Source organism: Ambystoma mexicanum, chromosome 8 (genome assembly GCF_040938575.1).
Source record: "Ambystoma mexicanum isolate Mex_15411 chromosome 8, UKY_AmexF1_1, whole genome shotgun sequence".
In the NCBI taxonomy this organism is placed as follows: domain Eukaryota; kingdom Metazoa; phylum Chordata; class Amphibia; order Caudata; family Ambystomatidae; genus Ambystoma; species Ambystoma mexicanum.
In genome coordinates, this window is record NC_090929.1 from 510,461,143 (window position 1) to 510,474,049 (window position 12,907).

Sequence of the window (12,907 nt, forward strand, 5' to 3'; positions counted from 1 at the left end):
CCCTCACCCCCAACCAAACACTATGCCCCATGGCCCCCACCCCCAACCAAACACTATGCCCCCTGTCCCTCACCCCCCAAGCAAACACTATGCCCCCTGTCCCTCACCCCCCAAGCAAACACTATGCCCCCTGTCCCTCACCCCCAACCAAACACTATGCCCCATGGCCCCCTCACCCCCAACCAAACACTACGCCCCCTGTCCCTCACCGCCAACCAAACACTATGCCGCATGGCCCCCTCACCCCCAACCAAACACTATGCCCCATGGCCCCCTCACCCCCTAACCCCCAACCAAACACTATGCCCCATGGCCCCCTCACCCCCAACCAAACACTATGCCCCAAACACACTCAAGCATGCACCCATACAGACCTGAACCCCCCACCCCCCAAATCAACACACACACAAACATGCACCCATACAGACCCGAACCCCCCACCCCCAACTCAGCACACACACACACTCAAGCATGCACCCATACAGACCCGAACCCCCCCCCCAACTCAGCACACACACAAACATGCACCCATACAGACCCGAACCCCCACCCCCCAACTCAGTACACACACAAACATGCACCCATACAGACCCGAACCCCCCACCCCACCCCAACTCCAAACCTCCACCCCCAACTCAGCACACACACAAGCATGCACCCATACAACCCGAACCCCCCACCCCCCAACTCAGCACACACACACATGCACCCATACAGACCCGAACCCCCCACCCCCCCCAAATCAGCAAACTCTCAAACAAGCACCCATACAGACCCGAACCCCCACCCCCCAACTCAGCACACAAAAAACATTCAAATCAAAACATCCATACACATCCGACCCCCGCATCTCAACATACACACAAAATACATTCAAATACAAACATTCACCCCCCCCCACATCTCAACATACACACAAAATACATTCAAATACAAACATTCATACACATCCGACACCCCCCCCCACCCCCGCATCTCAACATACACACAAAATACATTCAAACACAAACATTCATACACATCCGACACCCCCCCCCACCCCCGCATCTCAACATACTCAAAATACATTCAAACACAAACATTCATACACATCCGACACACCTCCCCACCGCCGCATCTCAACATACTCAAAATACATTCAAACACAAACATTCATACACATCCGACACACCCCCCCACCCCCGCATCTCAACATACACTCAAAATACATTCAAACACAAACATTCATACACATCCGACACACCCCCCCCCACCCCCGCACCCCCGCATCTCAACATATACACAAAATACATTCAAACACAAACATTCATACACACAAACATAAAGCAAAACAAACCCGACACACAAACACAAACAGACCACTTACCGGAGACGTGCTGGAAGGCAGGCAGGCAGGCAGGTAAGCTGGAATCGCACTACGGCTGGCATGGTCCAAGGCTGAAATGCCTTCCGGCATCAAGCCTTATGGGCCACGCCAGCCGTAATGCTGGCCCTCCATTGGTGCAGCACACACGCATTACGTGGCTCGTAGGAGCGACGTGATGCGTGTGTGTGCTGAGCCAATGAGGGCCAGTGTTTTCACCGGCCCGGAAGACAACAAAGACTTTCCTAATGGAGGGCGGCCGCGGGCCGCCCTCCATTAGGAAAGTCTTTGTGCCTCGCGGGCCGGTCAAAAGGGCATGGCGGGCCGCAACTGGCCCGCGGGCCGTATGTTGTGCACCCATGCCTTAGATGGTAAATAGATGCAGACTAGTCAAGCTGCCAACTGGAGAAATGGGAGACCTGAGCTTCCATTCCAGCTCCCAGGGGTGTTGCTAGGTCTGGAAAAGACCCTGGGCTACGCTAATGTCGGAACTGTCGGGATTGGGGACTAGCTAGCCTTTTGGTTGTAGCTTCTGAGATTCTATCCGGGGCTACAACCAAAAGACCAGGGGCTATAGCCCTCTTAGCCCCAAACAGCAACACCTCTGCTGCCCCTCCACTGGACTTTGTAATATGGGCACCTTAACCAATCTCATTATCTCCTTTTGCCTCCTGTCATGCATCGACAGAACCCTGGGGCCCTTACAAAACAGTGAACATCCAGCTTTAAGCACTTTATTAATGAGAGAACAAATCGGTCCCACGCTGAGGACGGTTTCCTGAAATCTGTTTTTAAACCACCTTTGGAGCAATTCTACTTCTGACCCACCCACTAACACTTTTCCCATACATCTGTTAAAACGAAAGCAAAATGGAGCTCTAGAAAGACTGGAGATACTGGCGAATCGTGTTTTGTTTTTCTAGGAACCATGGAGAAAGGTTCAAGGTCGTTCCCTGGGGTCACGGGTCAAAAAATACAATAATTGGGTTTGCTCGGACTGGCCTGAACTCTTGCAGCAGGGTAACTTGTGTGCTTTCGGAGCTCGTAGAAGAGCTTGGAATAAAACAGGATGTTTTGAGAGATGACGTATATTTTCGTGATTTACTCATCCTTGTTACACTACCACTGTGCAGCTACAGACAGACATTCAGGAATTTGCTTCCAGTGGTAATACAATGCATATTTACACATACTTTTCTAATTATTTCCGATTGACCGTCTTGTAAATGTACACTGATTGTTTCCGCCCTGTGTTTCTTTAATAGCTATTGCTGAGAGCAGTCTGTGACTATTTTCGTCCGAGGTCAGGCTTAGAAATCATGGCGTCCACGCGGGCACAGGCGGTGGGGACGCGCGCACGCTCTTATGGCGCAGGATAGCAGACTGAGCAGTCTCTGGTAAGGACGGTCGCTGAGCCTTGGGGCTGCAATTCTCTCCTTCTATTAAACACAGCAGCTGCTCCGTTGACCGCATGCTTCTACAGCCCTTTCATAACGATACGCAGGTCTTGTGGTCTCACTGTGGAAGAGCCGAAGGGGGCGTCCACCTCCATTCGCATACCATTCGGGGTACCTTTGCACATTTGTACTGCCCGCTCCAGGCGATGGAAAGGGCACAAGGGTGAGTATTTAGGGTCGTACTGGGACAAGAAATAGGCCTGGTCACCGAAAAAAAAGTGGCCCACCCCTCGCCTCAAAAAAATGGCCCACCCCTCGCCTCACGACCCTTGACAAAACAGGAAGTGGCATCAAATAGGATTGTTCCTAAGTACACTAAATTACTGTGAATCCAAGCTGACATCCAAGGCCAAATGATAATATGTTATTGTATAGCACTTAACTTAAGCTCTTTTTTATAGAACAAATATGCATATAATATCACCCAACCTGTGTTGGTACTCATGTATGGACCTAAGATGGATGAAAGGCTTTTTTGAAAAAGATTTTTTTTTTTCTTCCAAACCATCCCAGGCATGGCCAGAAACCGGCCCCAACTCCCCAGGGACGATTTCGGCTCTGCCATGGGCCGAAAGGCCGAGGGGCCAATCCGACCCTCCAAGTATTGTGTGAGGAGTTTGTGTGTGCTAATCCAATCCGGGGGCCACAGAGCAGAGGGCGCCCTCACAGCAGGCATAGTTCATTACTATTGAACAGCGTGGGGTTAATCTGCCACTTTGACATGCAAGTATCTTCGAGTTGATTCTTTGTGCTGTCAACTATGCCAAGGGTGTCTTGTTTAATGGGTCTTGCATGGGGAATATGGAAGGGCACCATTATGCTCCGTACATCCCCATCGATTTGGCAAAACGTCTAGAAAGTGCACACTCAATTGTGGGGGGAGTTCACAAGACACTAACTCCCATATTGTGTTTCCTGTAGTGAAACCCACAATTACAGAGTACACCATCTAGCCTTCTCTACTCTTTTGCCCCATCCCTTAAGCTAAGTCTCAACCTTGCATCTCACATTCTCTGCACCCTCATCCTCCACTTCCTCTCTACCGCCTTTGTTCGCTGCCTCCAGGGTGGCTGTCTCCCCATGTAACACTGAACCCTCAATTAACCCACAGACTATACCCTTTATCGTGGGACTCTATCTCTGCAGATCTCAAGATCCTCAAGTTGCTCCTCATCGAATCCATGATTACCCTCAAAGCAATGTGCCTAGAGCACAGAAATCCAAACACCTTAGGTCTTAAGTACCTCTCCCCTCTTCCTAAAATTCTTTCATCCAGGTAAAATACTCCTATACCCTAGATGAAAACACTTACCACAAGCCAAGAGAGGCAAGCTATTTGCCACCACTACCACCTCCTCACTTTGGAATAAAATTCCAAAAGACTGTGGGCCTCATCATGGGTTGCGCGGTATCGAGGCGTATATACCATCCAAGCAGTATTCGCGTTAATGCTGTGACTTGTGGCGCAAATAAATCTCCATCACGAGTTGGCAGGCACACGCACACGGGTCGGGTGTTAACGCAAACAGCGTCCAGTGGTATAGTGGCTGAAAACCCCAAAAATCCAGCGAACATTGCGTTACCTCCAGAATCCCGCCCTAATAGCGCAGCAGGAAATTAGTCACTGCCGTAACGGGAAACAAAGCGGTGGCCATTTTGGAAAATACAATCCACCCAAAATCAGAGCCCCTGGAAGCCATCCGCTCCACCAAAGCACCAAATATTTCTCAGGAGCGTTTGAGGGGCAAGTCTGCCCTGGACAAGGTGAGCAAACTGAAGTTCTCAGACACAGAAATTACTATATTGGTGGAGGAAGTCATTTCCCACCAGGACGAACTGTGTGGTCCCCCACAAAAAAGATGGGCTCATAGCAGCGTAACCACATCTGGGCAGGCATCAGCCGGAAGGTCACTGCGGCAGGCTGTGTCCCCAGGGATGGAGAGGACTGCCGCTCGGGCGTCAACGACCTGCGGGTCATGTCCGGGGCCTCCTGGCACAGCACAGGAGTGAGAGCATGGCGACGGGTGGAGGTCCACCACCATCACCCCCAGAGCTGGCACCATGGAAGGAGCAGTGCACCACCCTCATCGATATGGCATCCATTGAGGGATTAGGAGCTGCGAAAGCAGGCACCGGCACCCAGGAGGCTGGAGGTGAGTCACCCCCCCTTGCAAATTGCATTTCAAATAGGCTACCACTCCATCCCCAGTGTGAATGTCCAACAGCCAAGCACTGCGAGTGGGTGCAGTGCGTGTGATCAACCACAGCCACCCACGACTGCACCTTGGTATCAGTGCACCTAGGCGACCCCGGGCATCCAGAGTTGTGAGTTGTGCCGCCAATGGACACATGCAAGACCCATGGCACACACATCCATGACGGGGGCAAAGCAATGTCAGGTGTGTGTGTGTAGTACCAACACCACCTCACTGACTGCGGCATGCCAGCTGTGCATTTGCATCATATGCATGAAATGGCTATGTCAAAAATTTGGAACTGGACCTCCCACCCCATAGTATGCCCCAGTAATACAAACATTGTGAATACTAAACAGGTCAGCCCAAACATGAAAGAAAGTGTCCTGTACAACTCCTCCTCCCCCACCCCTCTGGATGCCTTAAAATGCATGAAAATAATTTGATGTGCCCTGTCCTCATGCCATACCCTATGTCCCCTACAGGCACGCAGGCATCATCCGAGTGCAATGTGGATGACGAGGAGGCCAGCCCATCCCGACGTCTGCCCAGACGTGCCTCAACCACCACCACCACCACCCCGTGAAGGGCCCAGCAGGATACACCAAGGCAGAGGACCCACCCCACCGTACCAGTGGCTCACCACAATGGTACCCACAAGCCACCAGGGGCTCACCACCTCGGTGCCCATAAGCCATGAGGGCTGCCTCCCGAAGCCCATTCCAAGCCACGAGGGGCTCACAGGATGTGGAAGTTGCCACAAGTGCAACCACCCCAGATCAGGGTGCCTCATCCGGTGAAGAGCAGCAAGCTGCACCTGTGATCACGCCAATACACAGTCCAGTGCAGCAAACGGACTCACCCGAAGGCGCCCTGAGCATGTGGAGACTCCCAGCCACAGTCTACAAGTCTGTGCACGCTGCTGCGCACACACACACACACCAGTGGCGGATGAGGACACACCCTCATATGGGTCATCTGCTGGCAGCCCCTCCATCCACGGCAGCCCCACTAGACAGCCCAGCACCACAAGTAACAGCAGCTCCACCACCCCATGGAGACCTGCCAGGCACAGCAGCCCCACCACCCCGCAGAGACCTGCCAGGCACAGCAGCCCCACACGGGATACAGGAACAGGCCTGGCCAATGCTGTAATGGCATGCCTAGATGTGATGGAGGCACGACAGATGAGGGTAGAAGGCATGGCCAGTGAACGCAACCGCCACCGCCACATCAGGGCCATTGGTAGTGCGATTAGGGAGGCTGCCAAAACCATGGCACGCGACAATGCCCACACACGGAAGGTAGAAGAGGGATGCACTGCAGCACTTACACGGTTTGGCCAGCGAGTACGTAAATTATGCGAGGTTCAATCTGCACATGCTGAACAGATGCATAGGCAAATAATCTTCTCTGCCAGCAACTGGTGTTGGCCGCATCAGTGCCATGTACCTCCACCACCCCCACAGAAGTATCCCTACAGGGGTCACCGAGGAGTAGGTCACTGCATCATTCACAGCGGTGCTCACCTGAAGGCGGAGCACGTGGGAAGCGACAACTTCCCTGTTAGATGGACAATGCACTGCTGACCTGAGTGCTGGGCACATGGACCCATATGCACTGTGTTGGGGGAGAGGGGCATGTGTGCTGGGGAGTTGGTTAGGGGAGACGGGCATGTGTGCTGGGGACTTGGTGGGGGGAAGAGCATTTGTGCTGCAGAGTTGGTGGGGGCGGGGGGTTAGTTCCACGCTAATTAAACCCAGTTCAAACTTGACAGAAAGCTCTGACAATCATGATTGTCTTCAAGTGCTATTTATTTTACAAGTACTCTTTGTGACATGTGCCCATCCACCAAATCAAAAACAATTCTCAATCAACGCCTGTCTGGCCAACCTCCCCTCCCTAACCACATCCCTATGTGCATTAGCCCCGGCAACGGGCACATGGTCATCATCACTCCCATGCCCTGGGTGTTGTGCGTCAGCATCAGGGGGTAGTGGCACATTGCTACGGCAGAAGATGATGTGCAGCATAGCACAGGTGAGTACAATCTTTCCAACTTTATATGGCTCATAAACCTGTACCCCTCTAGTACGGTCCAGGCACCGGAAACGTGCCTTCAACAAACCAAATGTCCTTTCCACACATATGCGGGTACGACTGTGGGCATTGTTTTGTGCCAGCTCTGCCAGAGTTTGTGGATTCCGCACAGGGGGCATCAGCCATGTGAGCTGCAGGTATCCTGAATCACGTGCATGGGATGACATGTGTACATGAGGCCTATGTTGTTTCACTGGGTGTGCAAGGAATATGCATCAATACACAATTCAATGTGTGCAATGGGTACATGCAATGTAGATGCCTGATTGGTATATATCAATCATCTTTAGGGACATGCATAATCTGACCCGTACATGCACCTTGTCATTGAGCTGTTCTGTGGCAGGTTACATTTGCATGCACTTGGTGTTAATGGACTTGCAGCAGTGGATGATGACCTAAGTGTATGGAATTGTGTGGGACACTCATGCTCAACAAGTACCGTCATGTTACCACTTGTCCTTTGATTATGGTGTATTTATGTGCCAGGGGTTTGCTCTGCAATGTGCGCCATGTCCCTTGTAGCCCACTTTCTACATGCACCACTGCCTGGGTTTGATTGGCACAGTGGTGCATCCATCACGTCAGGATGAGGCTCACGTCATGACTGCCTCTTCAGGGCCAGTGTTCATTTGTATTGGGATGTGGCTGTCTCAGCGGCTGGTGGGGTGTTAGCTACATGGCACCATTTTTTCTTTTTCAGCATGCATGTCAATGGGCATTCAGGGGTCACTCTCTCAGGGATGTTCATGTTTGTGTTTTTTCCGGATCCTCTACAGTGGTTTTGTGGCTGGGTATTGCATTCATCTCACTTTGCATTCCTGTGTGGTGCCCTGGGTGAGGTTGCTCTTGTCAGGGTGAATAGCAGCACATCAACACAGACAAGGTGCATTGTGGTTGTTGTGGTCTCATGTGTTATTGTGTTTTGACAAGTGTGTGCCCATCACCTTCTGTGGGTTCAGGTGTGGTGGCTGTGTGCAGGTGTCCTTGTGTACCACACATACATGGAACTGGTGCTGTGATGGTGCTGGCTGTGGCTCCTGGTGGCATGCAAGGCTTCCTGTGGGTCTGCCGCCCCCTACATTTGGTGTACTTTGGCATGTATTTCAGGCAGGGTTTGTACTCACCCACTATCCATGTGCGTTGGGCTCGGTGCCTCTCCATGTAGGCTGGCAGAATGCTGTTGCGCAGCACCATGGAGTCATGGCTGGATACTGGGTAGCGAGCGCAGCAGTGGCTTATGGTCAGGTCTGGGCTACAGGTCATCTGCACATTGCGAGAATGGAAATGCCTGTGCCTTGAGTTTGTTCACCTGTGCCTGGGTGGTGGGCAATGCTATGTGTTCATTCACATGGCGCAGCAGTTCATCCAGCACTTGGCCCAGGACGGCACTGAATGTGGACTGGGTCATGCCATGCATCATGGCAACTGTGTGCTGGAAGCTGCCAGTTCCAAGGTAGGACTGACACAAGCTTCACGAGTGGGGACACAGTGGTGCTGATGACAATCCTGATAGCTATGTCACCTTGGATTGTGTCCAGCATCTGGGTGATGGTTGCCCTGTCCAGCCTGTACTCGGATACCAACTGCACATCACTCAGGGCCAGGTTGTTGGCCTGACCCTGGGTATGGCTGTCCACCTTGCTGGGCCTGATCTCATCCTCCTCCGACTCCCACCCCACACCCCCATGCCCTCCTCTGCTTCCTGTGGCCTGGGCTGGTTGTCATGCCCCTGTAGTTCGTGGCGCAGCATGTAGAGGTCCACATCATGGCTCCCTGCTCCAAATGGCAACATGATGTTGGGAAGGGTGTATGGGACATGGTGGGTCTTTTGTAGACCTCTTGTGTGCATTGTTTCGACCTGTGGCTTTGTTACTCTCACATGTCTTCTTTTACCTCCAGCATTTGGCAGGGGGTATTTTCACCAGTATTAGCGCCGGTTTTCCGGTGCTAGGAGCGCTGATGCTGTACTTGTGATAGGTCTGTAATATCGCGTTTGGTTGTTGGTGCTATTACAGCTGGCTGTAATAGCACCCGACTTCAATAGCGCCGGCTCGATTGCAGTCGTGATCCCGCAGAGCGGTATTGGTGGCACTACTACTGTTACCACCAGATTTAAGGGCTACCGCCCAAACCGTGATGAGGCCCGAAGTCTAAAAAAATTCCCCCCCCCCCCCCCGATTGCAAAAAACCCATAAAAGCTGGTTCCTGAGCCAAGCCTTCCCATACTAACCCGAGACCGAGATTGCTCTTCCCAGACCATTCGTGCTGCAACTTGGTCGGGGGTGTTTCTCCAGTACCACTAAATACTTGAAATGTTACGTTGTCTCAAATGTTTACAATGGCTAATCCCCCGCACTAACGTGAGTTGGGGTTTAGATTCTATAAAGAGACACAGAGGCAAGTATTATGATAACTTCTTTACTTTCAACCAGTAGCAAAGATAACACATTTTAACAAAACACCAGATTTTATTATTAAAACAGCAGTATTATGATGAACAGAAATTTCTAAGACATAAGTCCCCAACCTAAGATGGCAGACCCGGCCTGATAGCGGTCCATAACACTAGTCCATCATCCTCTTCTGAAGCTGCGAGATGAAAGCAGATATTGAAATTGTACCCCAAACCAGGAGCGCCATCTTGAACTGAAACGACCGCTGGAGAAAAGTATAAATATTGGGAAAGGGAGGGAGGAATAATACCCGCCTACGTCTGTCTTAATAGAATGTAAACCCCAACTCACATTAGTGCAGGGGATTAGCCATTCCATGTCGAGACCGTAGGCTTCCCATTATGCAAGTTCAAAGCTCTTGCAACAACATATTGGCTACCTGTTGAATTTTCCTATGATAGAAAGATTTAAATGTGGACTCCTTTGACCAATCAGCTGCACATAGGCTATCCTCCAACCTGCCGCCAATCAAGACCGATTTAGAAGCCATAGCTCCCCTAGCGGAATGAGCTCCAAAAATTGACATGTCTACCTCAGCCTCCTTCATAACCCAACACACCCAGCGAGCCAAGGTGGCATAGGAAACTGCAGCAAAAGGTTTCCTGTAGGAGATCAGTAACTGAGCGGTGGAAGGAGTCTGCAACACACTAGCAACTCTGATATATGTTTGCAAACAATGAACCACACACAGTTTCTGATCCTCTGGAAAAGAAGGATAAGAAATTGAGGTAGATAAGCACCTTCTCCTGCGTGAAATAAAGAAAGTTACCCCTTCTGGGGAAAAAAAACTTGTTATCCACATCCAAAGCTTTAACATCCGAAACCCTTCTAATGGAAACCAGGCATAACAACATAGTTAACATTGCAGATAATTGCTGAAGCGAAAGATTTTCATTAACTGGCCATGATTAGAACAAACGAAAGACCACATGCACATCCCAGAAAACAGAATACTTCGACTTAGGAGGGATCTGAATTCGGATGCACGGCAACGCCCTTTTCACTAGAAAATGTTGACCCACCGGTTCTCCTTTGACCAAAATATGCCCAGTTCTGATGGCCAAACGAAAGTTATTGATTGTCCTACATGCCTTCCCCTCCTTAAAGAGAGATACCAGGAAATAAACTATCTCTACTGGAGTGGCAGAAACTGAATCGAGAACCCTCACCACGCACCAGTCCACTAAGCGCACCCACGCAGATGAATAGGAAACCTGAGTGGATCTAGCCCAAGAGTCCCTGATGACCTCACAAGCATCTCCCGAAAGGAAATCTTTCATGCCATGAACTGCAGCTGCCCCTCTAACACTAATTTGTGACAGCTGCCCCCGGTTCAGTAATTATCAGAGGGAATGACGGAAGCAACCTGGGAATATCCAGTGCAAGCTCCAGAAGGGTCGGAAACCATATTTGGGTTGGCAAAAAGGGGGTCAATAGTACCAATGACGCCGCTTGCCTGCACAGTTTGAGTAGAACACTTGGAATGATAGAAAACGGAGGAAAGGCGTATCCCTGCAGGATACTGAGTAAATGAGGGGTCTGGCACCTAAGGTGAGAGGTAAACAGATACGGGAGGAACAAACCCCAAATCTGTGGAAAGAGCAGAAACACCTCGCCGTTGAGCTTCCAATCGCTGCTGTTGCATAGGAATCTGGAATTCCAATCTGCCACAGTGTTGGAGAGACCCAGGAGATATTTTGCCTGCAACATAATTCCAGGATTGAGGTAGAAGTGCCTAAAATCCTGCGCTATGTCCGCTAGTCATTTGGAGCGAGTGCCCCCCAACTTGTTGATGTAACAGACGGCTGACACATTGTCCATCCTCAGAAGGATGCAACAATACATCTTGTCCTTGGCAAAACTCTTCACGCCAATGGACCTTGCCAAGAATTTGAGGTAATTCATATGGAGAGATTGCTCTAGAGTGGGCCACTTTCCTCCTCTAGGAACATCTTGCATTCGCGCTCCCCAACCGGACAGACTTGCATCCGATTCCAACACCATATCTGGAGCGAACCCAAACATAGATAGCCCGTTTCATGCTTGCATGTGCTGTAGCCACCAATGAAGCTCAGCCGTTTCATCTGGAGACAGACGCACCACCTGGGAATAAGGGGTCCCTGACTGAAGATGGTGAGTCTTCATCCTCTGAAGAGCCCGGTAATACAGCGCAGCTGCAAAGATGGCCTGAACGGATGCTGATAGCATACATATGACCCTGGTCAGAAGCCGAAGTGCCAACACCCCTTTATTTCAGCACAGACTTGATCTGGGATCCGATTCCCTGCATCCTTTGAGAATCTACAATGAAGCCCAAAAACTGCACGCATTGTGTAGGCATGAGGACCAACTTTTCCCGATTGATTACAAACCCTATATCCTGAAGAAGGGACACTGTGAACCAAAGTAGAGCAAGAAGGAGACTATCCTCCTGTGCCAGAACAAGCATGTCGTCCAGATGAATGATTATTCGTATCCCCCTGAAAATCAGAAAGGCCATCACCTATCTCGAACGGGAGTGACGCAAACTGCCAAAACCGATCTCGCCACTGAAACTGTAGATACTGCTGATGTGGGGAAAAATGGGGACCACGAAATACACATCCTTCAAGTCGATCTTGCCCATCCAATCCCCTTGCAAAAGAGAATCCCTGAGCAGATGAATTCCATCTTGAAGTGGCATTGTGTCATGAAAGAATAGAGGGTTCCGAGGTTGATCACCGGTCTGAATCCCCCATCCGGTTTGGGAACCAAAAAGGTGAAACTGAGAAAGGAGGAATCGGTCATCATTGCTGGCACAACCGCAACTTCTGAATGAGATTGCACACCTCTGCATCTACGCAAGCTTGCCTCTCCAGACTGAACACCAGCAGATGAGGACGCACCACCTGAAAGGGGTGGGCTGTAAAACTCTAAGTGAAACCTCTGCACTGTCTCCAGCACCCAAGCATCTGCTGTGACGTGCACCCAATTTTGAACAAAACGCGCTAACCTCCCCTCAAGCTCTGGGAAGAAACATTTAAATGAAGAATGCTCACCTCATCTGAAGCAAGCTGGGCGTGCCCTGCTCCCCCAGAGGGACATGGTCTCCACTGCACCCCTCACTGTGGGAAAAAGGTGTCTCCACCGCCTGTGGTGCCAAATCCTAGCACCCTGGGACGGATGGACAGAGAAGCGGGCTCTGCCTCTTCTGGCCTTGACAAAAACACCCAGGGGTTTGATGTTAGATTGCACCTCATCCAATGCCGTGAAGATGTGCACGAATGAAGAGAGCTCCTGGACAAATCTCTCCCCAAAGAACAACCCCTGGGCCTTAGGCCCCACCTCTGCCAGAGC